At 32.7% G+C, this 12,170-nt stretch overlaps 1 protein-coding gene and 1 long non-coding RNA gene across 5 annotated transcripts in view; both read right to left on the reverse strand.

Moving 5' to 3' along the window:
• Sbf2 (SET binding factor 2) overlaps positions 1 to 12,170 on the reverse strand; it is a 417,940-nt gene that overhangs the window by 286,858 nt on the left and 118,912 nt on the right. The gene's annotated exons all lie outside the window — the stretch shown is intronic.
• The window catches only part of LOC143392794 (uncharacterized), a 31,295-nt gene continuing 26,725 nt past the window's right edge, over positions 7,601 to 12,170 (reverse strand). The window contains exon 2 of the long non-coding RNA XR_013090410.1: positions 7,601 to 7,697. This is a non-coding gene — a long non-coding RNA (uncharacterized LOC143392794). The remainder of the gene's footprint in view (positions 7,698 to 12,170) is intronic.

Raw genomic sequence — 12,170 nt, forward strand, 5'->3', positions numbered from 1 at the left:
GCATGTACAACCATGTAACAATCACCATTCAGTATGATCACAATGCACCAATAAAAATATGAGAAAAAAATAAATGAACAAACAAATAAAGATGGCTTCCCTCCTCAGGTCTCAATTTGCCAGCCAAGAAACATGGAGTACTTTTCAAATACCAGCTTGCCCTTCAATCTCTGGTTCTGTTAAGATTAGACTGGCTCTCTGTTCCACAGGTTCTCCCCGGCCAATTTTTTTTCACAACGTTTCTCTTTTTCTGCCTGTGCCACCCCTTCCCCTCTGCAGTGAACTAGCACCACCAGCAAAAACCAATACGGTTCCCATGTATTATTTCTTGTCCTGTGTTCAAAGTTCCCAAATTTCTGTGTCTCTATAATTCTTTTACTATTTGATATTGAATTTCAGTGAATGCCTTCTATTGCCCACCTAACTGAGAAGCAATAATTCCACCTCTCACTTGAATCCCAAGCCACAGAGCAAATGGAAAATGTACCCTTGCTCTAGTACATCATCTTTTCTTCTCCCTACATCTATTTTTCTATGGCTATTTTTTTCCTAGTTGCAATTACATTTAACATTCGAATGTTACTACACTCTAATTTGAATTTATACAAGCTGAATTTCAATAATACACAGACTCTATTCCTTATAACTCTTTCAATTAATTAATGTTAAAAAATTACATCTTTATACAATGTGTTCCACAGAACATAAATTGTTTTGAATTTATTTTACTTTTAAATTATGTCAAAAATAAAGTGTGGCCTGGCACAGTGACACACGCCTGTAATCCCAGGGGCTCAGGAGGCAGAGGCAGAAGGATTAAGAGTTTAAAGACGGCTTCAGTCACAGCAAAGTGTTAAGCAACTCAGTGAGACCCTGTCTCTAAATAAAATACAAAATAGGGCTGGGGATGTGGCTCAGTGGTCGAGAGTCCAAGTTCAATCCAAGTTCAATCCCAGTACCCAAAACAACAAACAAATAAATAGTGTGGAATTACAAACTAAAGTTATAACACTAGTTTTTAGACAATTTTAAAAAATGTATTAATCATTTAAATCATGCAGAAAATACAAAGTAGAGTTATAGACCGTTATAATACTACTAGCTTTTATAATTGCCCATGAATTTACCATTTTTGGGATCATTATTGCTTCAAATTACTGTGTAGTGTCTTTTCATTTCAGTCTCAATGACTCCCTTCAAAAATTAATAAATGGGAAATAAACAGGTACTCTGTTTATTTCTTACAGGACAATCTAGAGGTAATTAACTCCCTCAGCTTTTGTTTATATGGCAATATCTCAATTTCTCTCTCACTACTAAGGGGCAATTTTTCCAGATACAGGATTCTTGGTTGAAAAGGGTTTTGGTTTTGGTGGGGTTTTTTTTCCTATTTTAGCATTTTTTAATATATCAACTTACTGCCTTCTGGCCTTACAAGTTTCTGATGAGAAAGCTGCTGGTAATGTTGCTGAGGATCCCTTCTATATAAGAAGTTATATTTCTTTTGCTGCTTTCAAGGTTCTTTCTCTTTCTCTCTCAAAAGTGTGAATACATTTTTTGTTGTAGGCCTTTTAAAATTCATCTTACTTGGAGTGTGTTGAGTTTTTTGCATGCTTATAATTGGGTCTTTCATTAAATTTAGAGGAGGTTTTCCACCATTATTTCTTCAAATACTCTCTCCACTCTTTTTCTTTCTCTTCTCCTTCTGAAATTCCCACAATGCATATGTTGGTCCACTTGATGATGTTCCACAGATCCATTAGGCTTAATTCACTTTGCTTCAATCATTTTCTGTTAATTGGTTTCAATAATTTCCATTTTCCTTATCTTTAAGTTCACTAGTCATATCTTCTGCCTGCTCAAATCAGTGTTTGAATTCCTCTATTGAATTTTTCATTTTAGTTACTATACTTTTCAACTCCAGAATTTCTTTTTGGTTTCCTTTTCCTCTTCATTGACATTTCCACTTTATTCACTCATTATTTTTGTGACTTTTCCCACATTTTCCTTTAATTATTTGAATATCTATAATAGAGCTGTTTCAAAATTTTTGTGTAGCAGATCTGCCATTAGGTCTTTCTCAGTGGCAGTTTCTGTTGATTCTCCCCCCTTTGAATGGGCCATACTTTCCCATGACTTTGTATATCTTGTGATTTAATTTTTCCTGAAAACTGAACATATGAATCCAATAGTATGGTAATTATGGAAATCAGTGCCTCCACTTTTCCACAGAATTTGCAGGTTTTTTAAATATTTTTTTGATATCTGATTGTTGTAGGCTACCTCTGGGACAAGGATCAGTCTGAGGCATAATCTAAAGTCTTCTTACATCTTTTCTAAGTGTGTGTCTTTCCCAGGACATGGGTGGTCAACTTCTAATTTTTTCCATAGGTGCAGTTGCTTCTGAATGTTATTGTTCGTAATGTTTGGCTCCCAAAAGGGAAAAAAGAGAAAAATTAAAGGGAGGGTAGACAAGAATGCCAGTCCTTTTAAATCCTTAGAACTCACTTCAGGTAAAAGGGTAGTGATTTGCAACAATGGCAGGAAGCCTTACAACAATGGCAAGAAAAGAAATAAAAGATATCCAGACTAGAAAGGACTACATTATCATCTAGGTCAGAAGTGAGCACACTTTTTTCCTTAAATGTGCAGATGATAAGTATTTTAGGCTGCAGGTTGCAGTCTCTGTCACAATTACACTACTCTGCAATCCATAGGCAATACAATTAGAAATGAATATATGTTTCAATAAAACTTTACAAAAACAGGTAGCTAATACATAATTATGGTTTAAGTATATCTGGCCTGGTATGAAAATAATACACAATCTATCAGAGCTAATCAAAATAATGAGTTTTTTGAATGGGTAGGATAGGTCAATACAGAAAAATCAAATGCATTTCTATATACTTGCTATTTACATTAGTATCAAAGCAAAATACTTATAATCTGACAATGAAAATATAAACTGATCTTAGTTTTACAAGGCTGCTGAGACAAATTACCACAAACTTGGTGGCTTACAACAATAGAAATTTATTCTGTCACAGTTCTTAAGAAATCCAAATCAACTTGTTGGCAGGACGGATTTATTCTGAAGGCTCTTAGGGACAACCCATTCTATGCTTCGCACCTATCTTTTGTTGGCTGCCATAAAAGTTGGCATTGTTTGGCTTGTAAATACATCATTCCAATCTCTACCCCTATCGCATCATCTTCTCTTTGTGTTGCCTGTCCTTCTCTTCCAAGGATTCTTGACATTGAATTTAGGGACAGCCCTAATCCAGGATGATTGCATCTTGAGAACCTTAAATAATTACATTCGCAAAGATCCTTTTTCCAAAATAAGGTCACAATCATAGGTTAAAGATAGATATATCTTGTTGGGGGTGGGGGGTGGGTCACCTTCAACCTACATCTACAGTGACAGAAAATATCAGTGTGTTGTCTGAAGATTGGGAGGGATTAGAAGAGAGGCAAGAGAAAGGGCTTTGAGAAAACTTTTGAGGTATGATATGTACACTGTCTTGATTACAGTAATGGCTTTATAGATATAAACATCAAAAGTTATCAAAGTATACACTTTCCAATAAGAACTCCATCATTTCCATATCTGAGTTTCAAAATACAACCATAAAATGATAGTGACTTAAGTAAGCATTCTAAACTCAAAACAAAACTGCAAGAATGGGTTTTCAAATGAATGGAATTAGCCATGACATTTAAAGATATAGAAAGGCAACTGTGGAACCAGACATAGTAATTCACCAAGAACTACCCTACTGGCCACAATGTGAAATTACAGAAGGAATGTGCTGACTTGATGAGAGGTGCAAAGGGGGAAAACAAACAAACAAACAAAAAACATCCAAGTGAAAGAACCTGTTTGCATGTCCAAGACTTTGAGAATCACTATAGGAAAAATATCTTACAGTGACAGTTTTAAGATACAGGATTATTTCCAGATGAGAACCCAGAAACAATTCATTGCCTTGCACAGTCCTTCTGAGACTGTTAAGCAGATCACTCCCATCAATACTGAGCCAGGAGTGGAGACTGAAGTCACCACTGTAGATGCCCAAGTCAACTATTGTAATAAATTGACTATCGGTTGTTTTTTAAAAATGAGAATTGAGAAAGAAAAGTAGAACCATCTGAACTGTAAATTTAATAAATGACAGAGCTTAAGGAAGAAAGAGTTCTGTTACCAAAAAGGGGGAAAAAAGTAATGAAACAGCTTAATGTCAGCTCCCCAAACATTGCCTTTTACAGGACTCTCAATAAATACTGGTGGAGTCAGTCAATGAATCAATGAAGCACTAACTCACAGAGTTCACTGTGTTAAATATCAAGTGGTATTTATAAACCTAGAGTAGTTTGGTTGCTATGTGGAACAAAGTAAGGAGGGACAGAACTTCAAAGAGGTTGTAAAAGCAAGTAACTTTTTAAAAAGAATGTATGTATGTGAACAAATCAGACTTAATGCTAGCATATACATGGTCAAGTAAATTAATGTTTCCACCTTAATTCTCATTTACCAAGAATAAAATTTTATCTGGTAATGACTAAAGAGGGAGGAAAGATTAGAAGAAGGAATAAAGAGAAAAGAAGTAGGAACCCTCAAATGTTGGCACCTTCCAAGACTCTTATAATACCTAAGATTTAGTTAATACACCAGAAAATCTGCTGAAACACAAAAATTCTTGCCATATTGTTTAGAAATCACTAAATGAGACACACATGCAAAATGTACTTTACTGTTTCACAGAAAGTTCAAAGTTAAAAATGAAAAGCAAATAGATGCATATTTATCTATAAATAAAATTGTATAATGTTACATAGAAAATATATTACACATTAAAACAAAAAAAGAAATTTCTGAAAAAGATCAAACATCCTCCTAAATTAGGGTAATTTATTAAGCAACACCCATTTGTTCCAATGTGTGACATTAACTCACATGATCAGCAGCTTGATTTGGCAGTCTCAATGCATAAGACAAATAATTCATAAAAGTTTGACAACATTATTTTTAGTTCACATGCTTCCTGGATTGTATCCATAAATGTTTCTACTTTATGCTACTCCAGGGACTCCATTCAGACACAAATACATTTGTTAACATTGTGAGGCTGAGAGAGGCAATTAGTGAATACAACATTATATTCTGAGAATATAAACTTACAGAAACATTTGAGCAGACATTTAGAATACAATAATTTTTAAAAATGACTTGTTGCTTCTAACTGGAGTCACCAAAATGTGACAACATAATTCAGACTATACAATACTATGTACAAAATACATTCGGATAATGGTTATGGTGTTACCCATCATGGCTTGATGAGTTTAACAATTTAATTGATCTCTCTTTTGTAAATCAATATTAGACAATGGTCACTTAAAATATCTTGTCAAATGTAAACAGTGTTTACGCATACCTTGATAATATTATGCAGTACAAAACATTTTTATTTTTAATGAGGGAAATATATCTAAAATTAGAACCTAACACAAACATCTGAATCAATTGTTTCCCCAACTACTTCCAAACAAAATATTTCAAATTCCACACAAGATTCTGCAAACCCTTGAGTACAAGCTCTAATCTTAACACTGAATTTGGATCATCTCCATGGAGGAAATCCATGAACCAGATGTGAATTTATTCTTCCAGATGTATTTTTTAAATATGAGAAAAAATAAAACATTTATTTACTGCCTTTATTTGAGACCACTTAAAAATATACTAGATAGAAATAGCAAATAGGAAATCCTACAAATCTTGAGTCTTCCACTACTCTAGAAAAGGAATTTGTTGAATTATAACAAAGTGAATTAAACTACATATATAGTTGCTACATTACCAATGGACATTAAAATAAATGGCAGATGACAATCAATTTAACATTTATAATCTACCATTTTTCTTAGTGTTCAGTAGCCATACTGTTTACAACATATAAATACTTTTATCTTCATACTATTAAAGAAAAAATATACCTTTAGTTATAACTAAAATATCATGACTTCAAGATCTAAAATACATTTCTATACACAAAAAATATGGCTCTATAATGATCATAGCAAATTTAATAAAATTACTAATGCATCTAACTGCATGGTCTCAAAAGTTTTAAATAATTTAAAAATGCCAATGACACATGTCCAAAAGTAGGCATTTAACATCACAGAAATCAACCTCCATCATATTTAAAACTCAACAAGCAAAAATGGTTCTTATAGCACAAAACATTTCATTTGTCTCACCACAGATCTTTCAAATGCTTAACAGCTCCAATTTAAATATAAAGAAAGTCAAATCAGAAAACTGGATCAACTTGTTGAGATGTTACTTTTCTCCAGGAAAAAAAAAAATGTGCACACATATCATTATATAGCGATTGTAAATAGGTGTAACTTCAATACTCATTTTTTATAACTTCTTATTAACTAAGAATAGTGAGTCTTTCATTATTGCAAATTAAAGTGTAAATATATATACACACATTAAACTTATTTATTTGTTGCTTGTTTGTTAATTGATTGACTGGTGGTACTAGGAGAGAGTGTGGTGGTACTGGGAGAGAACCCAAGAGTGCTTTACCACTGAGTCTCATCTCCAGGCCTTTTTATTCTTTATTTTGTGATAGGGTCTCCGAAAGTTGCCAAGGCTAGCTTCAAACTTGCAATTTCCTGCCTCATCCTCCTGGGAAGCTGGGATTAAAGGCATGAACCACTAGCTATAGATGTATTTTTATTCATTTTGTTTGGAACTTCACATGTATCCTCAATGTGAGAGCTCATATGTTTTTCTTTAATTATGGAAAATTTATATCCTTTATCTTCTTTCAGATATTTTCCCTATTCTCTGTATCTAAAACTCCTTATAAGACATAAACTGGACCCTGACATTTTCTTCCCATGTTTTCAACATCTTTTACATGTTTTTCTTTTTATGTCTTTGTGCCGTTTATCTATAATCATGTTAAACAAATTTGCTTTATAGTCTTCTCAAGGTTTTTTTCTATTATCTCTAGCTTTTGTGTTTATTTATTTATTTACTTGTTGTATCTGCTCATCCCCTTGTATGATGGTTTTTTTCTATGGTTTATAATGCCTACAATCTTCAGCAAAGATAGTTTTATTCCATGGGAACATTTTGTGTTGAAGCTATTAAAACACACAGGAAGGTATGTATATACATTTCTTTCTGTCAAGCTCAAGAGATTTCACTGGTCCTAGACCAGGATGATGGGAGAGTGTCATCTGTATGCTCATGTGTATAAACCATTTAAATATACATAAATCTGTTTATTTTATACTATTTCTAATTATAATATAAATTATTTCATCAATGTTAAGGAAATTAGTTGCTTCAGTAAATAAGCAAATATACAGCATTTTAGATGTTTTTCTCTGAACAATATAGTCAAATCATACCAGAGATATACATACACATATATGAATGTATATATGTATTAGCAGTTATAATTTTTTCTATAAATTATCTTTTTAATAATGGACAGCTATATATTGCTGTGTGTTTTAAGTTGTTATAGTCTGTTCTGTGTTACTATAATAAATACCAAACACTGAATAATTTATAATAAATGAATTTATTTCTCAAAGTTAGAGACGAAGAAGACCAAGATCAAGGTGCCAGATTCTGGTAAAGGCTTTTTTACTGCATCATCCTATGTAAGGAAGACAAGAGAGACAGGGTGAGAAGGAAAAAAAGCAAGCGGGGGGGGGGGGGGCAAGGGGGGGCACTTCCATCATAATGAATAAACTCCCTCAATAATGGCATTACTCCACCCATGAGGTTCATGAGGGTGATGCCCCCACAACTCAAACACCTCCCATTAGGCCCCACCCCTCAACAACTTACCACTGAGGATCAAGTTTATACACCTTAACTTTGGAGTACATATTCAAATCACAGCAGAAGTAATAATGATATTAAATATATTTGGGAAATAAGAGGGTCTTTCACTAGTTCCTCACAACCAACCTGGGAAGAAAGGTTAACTCAACCTCCATTTTAGACATAATGATCTGAGATCCATACCTACTTGGTCACATGCATATAAGGAAAACACCTCATTTATACTAACTGTTCATTAGTACACATGTTTGCTTTTCTCTTATTAGTAACTTTTCCTCTTTGTTATTGTCGTTTCCTACTAAATAAGGGTATTAAATGAGGCAACTCTGTCTACCTATTTTACTGCTTCAGTTATTAGTATATAATACTGAGACTCCTAATCTACTAGACACATAATACTGCTAAAGACATTATTTTTAAAAACACTCAATCCTCACTTCTTTTTTTTCTAAATTCTCACTATCTTTCACTTGTTAATGTTTATATAATCAAGGCAGATCTTCTAATTTATGTAAAAAAAACTTGGTGATAATGTAGAAAGATTATAACAATACCACAATACAATTGTGCACATAAAATATCTGTTCATCTAAATGTTACTTTGTTTAAAGTATTTATATTTACAATGCCAATTGTGAATAAATTTTAACTCATTTAATCCCTAGTTATCAATTTTTTTAAAAGATTACATACACAATTATGTTGCTCTGAAACAAAGTAAGAATATAAGTATAAAGTTAATTGTCACATACAGTTAAGGCAATTAAATACAGTCAAAAATGTGTAATCTTTAATTCTGGTTGCTGAACTACAATGCCAGGAGAAGGTTTATGCATCAAGAATAACTCAAGATAGGAGTTATTGTTAGGCTCAGAAGCAGAGCACTTGCCTAACACATGTGAGACACTGGGTTTGAACCTCAGCACCACATAAAAACAAATAAATAAAATAAAGGAATTGTGTCCATCTATTTAAAAAACAAAACAACAACAACAAAAAAAAAAAACCCTCAAGATAGTCTCTTCTAAACTTTCCTAACAAAGTACTGATTAACTTTCTAAAACACTGCTTTTGTCATGTTACTTCCTTATTCAAGAATCTATAATAATGATTATTGCCCCCCTTCAAATACAAACTCCTACACAAGTTTTAAGGCCCTGTATTATCAGGTTTCATAAATTTATATAGTTTTAATTCCCATTCCCTGGCCCCCAACTCTCCCCCAATGAGCTCTGTGGTTCAGTTAGATCAGTTCTTTAAGCAAGACCCTATCTTTCTGATAACCCTGCTTTGGTCCCTTCACTTCCCAAGTCTCTTCTTAATGAAAAAAATCCTAAACAACCTTTTAGCCCAATTCAAGTTTTAATCTACTTCAGTTTAAGTTTCTAAATTACCAATAGCAATATTTCTTTCTTTCTAAATTATTTTTTTCTAACAGATCTTAAAGTCTGAGAATATGAAAAACATTATCCATCTCTTCCCCACTAAAAAGAAAATTTCTATTAAATTGATAAGGCCTTTAGGGACTGGTGGTGTAGCTCAGTGGTACAATGTATGTTAACAAGTGCGGGAGGCCCTGGGTTTAATCTCCTGTACAAGGAAGGGCAGAAAGAAACAGCAACTTTGAAAAAGAAGAGTAAATCTCAGGGAAATTCCCAAAGAGTTAAATTATTCAAATTAGTCAAAGATCCCGTTTAGTGATTTTTACCTTCACAATATTAACAAAAGATGAAGCAAAACAAAAGGTGTATTATCAAACCCCATGGTACTACTTGTTCTTCAGTTTAACATAGAAATTAAAATCACAAATAGGGCACAGTATAAAGTTCCGTTTCTTGCATTTTAACCGACTGACATTTTCCTTTCCCAATCAGATTGAAGTTTATAAACTTTGAAATGAAGTTCTGATACAAATTATCTGTGATTATTGGGAGGTACAGAGTAAGGAAGGATTAGTTATGGACTTGGTTAGACACAGAAAGATGTACTTGGACTTGGTAAAACAGCCTTAAGAAGGCTCTCTTGGGTGCTATTTACACATTTCTTTTCTGATTATATCCATGCAATATGATTCCATTTGGGATTTCAAGTAAAACTGGAATGCTGTATTCCCTAAAGAATGAAGAGTGTTTAGTTTAAAAAGAAAAAAGAAAAAAAAAAAGGAATGTGATACTTCTGGTCAAAAGTTCTCCTTCTGGAATTCATGATAAATGAAAAGAATTTTGGCAGTTTCTATAATGTCATTCTGCATCTCACAAGCAACGTGCAATTCCTCATGTCACTATAACTTGGCTGTTCACTAAAACAAACTGATCTTATTGCAAAACAACTTAAAGAAACAAACAAAGCCTCCTTTGGTTCCTGACTTGATTCATTATTAGAATTCACCTTTCCTTGCACCTCACCCACAATCCCTAACATTGAATGCCAAATGCTGGTCTCACTGAAAGACACAACATTAGACAATTTAAACATAAGCAAATTGAATTCAACTATCATTAGTCATAACTGTGACTCTATTTCTACTTGTACATTTTAAAGTAAGACTTATGTCCTTCCCGGAAGTTCTCTTTGCATTCCAGATTACAATAGGGACTGAAGTACAACAAAGAAAAACCACAAAAAGCCAAGTGTCAGGCAAAACAAAACTTAGAGGTATACACACTCAAAGGTAAGGCTGAGTTGAACTCTCCTTCAACAAGATATTAATCTTTATTTTTAAAAAACCTTTAAATAAATACTATCTGTTTTAGCTTAATGATACTTAGTTCTGGCTTAGTATCAAACTTTAAAATATGATAATCAGAAAGTGTATATTTCTGACATATGTTAAGGAGAAAGTATTCACAAAGAATTTTTTTCAAATCTGTAATAAGCATACCACATATCTTGTCTTTCTAGTATCACAGATGATAAAGTAAAATAAAAGAAATGTTACCATCAATTTTCCATTTCCTATTCTAGAAGAAAAACTAAAAAAATCTGTTCCCCCTCAAATCAGAAATAATTGAACAAGTTAAAATTTAGTACTAAAATTTCCCTAGAGATATTTTTTTAAAAACTAATAATTTTCTTTATTTTTTGTAAATATTTATTTTTTAGTGGTAGTTGGACACAATACCTATATTTTATTTATTTATTTATTTTCATGTGGTGCTGAGGATCGAACCCAGGGTCCCGCTTGTGCAAATTTAGTGCTGTACTGCTGAGCCACAACCCCAGCCCCTAAAAACTAAAAATTTTAAAAGAATACTACAAAATCATAAAATTTTTAAACAGTTGAACAACTTCTATGCCTAAATTAACCAGAGTTAGTTTAGTGAATGACTGTTGTCTTTATTTCTCCAGCTAATTACCTGCTGGAACACACAAAAATAAGTAAATAAAAATAAAAAGAGCATCTTCCTCTGTTAAAGTCACATCTGCAGGAAAAAGGCTACTAAAAAAAGAACAGCCTGCTCTTCCAAGTTCATATCCTGCCAGTAGATATTTTGCAATACTCAGAGCGGAACAATGCCCATATATTTAAGGTGGAAATCCTAGACCCAGAAGATAAAAATAGTAGCTGAATTCTTAATTAATATATTTCACTGAATACCTTTTTAAGTTTCTGATATGTATCATATTTTCTAAAACTTTATGTAAGAAAAATTATCTCAGTACTCTCCTCCCCTCTTTTGCAGATGTTTACCATTTATGATTACCATGTATAAACTACACATTGAGCATCCCTAATTCGAAAATGTAAAAATTAAAATACATTTCGCAGCATTTTGGATTTCACATTTTTGGATTAGGGATGCTCAACCAGTAAAATCTAGGCAAATATTCCAAAATTTAAAAAACTCTGAAATGTGAAATTATTCCCATCACAAGCACTTGGGATAATGGATACTCAACCTGTATAAAGAACAAACTAAAGAGAATTTTCATTTAGAAAAATCTGGGAAGTAAGAATTCAGAAACCCATACAGATAAAAACAATAGAAGCATAAGCAATAAGCACAATTACATTCAAACTGAACTTAATTTTTCCATCAAGCAAAAGTTTAAGCTAAATAAATGTTTACTCAATTTTATGTATGCCACTACAGAGTTAAAAGTAGCTGTAAAATTTCTGAAGGAATTGATGTCCAAAATACGACAGACATTGGTGAAAAGTATTCATTAGAGAACCCATAAGTTTGTTTCTACAAATATATTTAATTTTTTTATTAAACTGATCCTCTGATTCCACTCTGATGACTAAAATAACAAATGATTGCTTAGTTAAATAAGAGTT

The sequence above is a fragment of the Callospermophilus lateralis genome, chromosome 2 (assembly GCF_048772815.1).
Source record: "Callospermophilus lateralis isolate mCalLat2 chromosome 2, mCalLat2.hap1, whole genome shotgun sequence".
NCBI lineage: Eukaryota > Metazoa > Chordata > Mammalia > Rodentia > Sciuridae > Callospermophilus > Callospermophilus lateralis.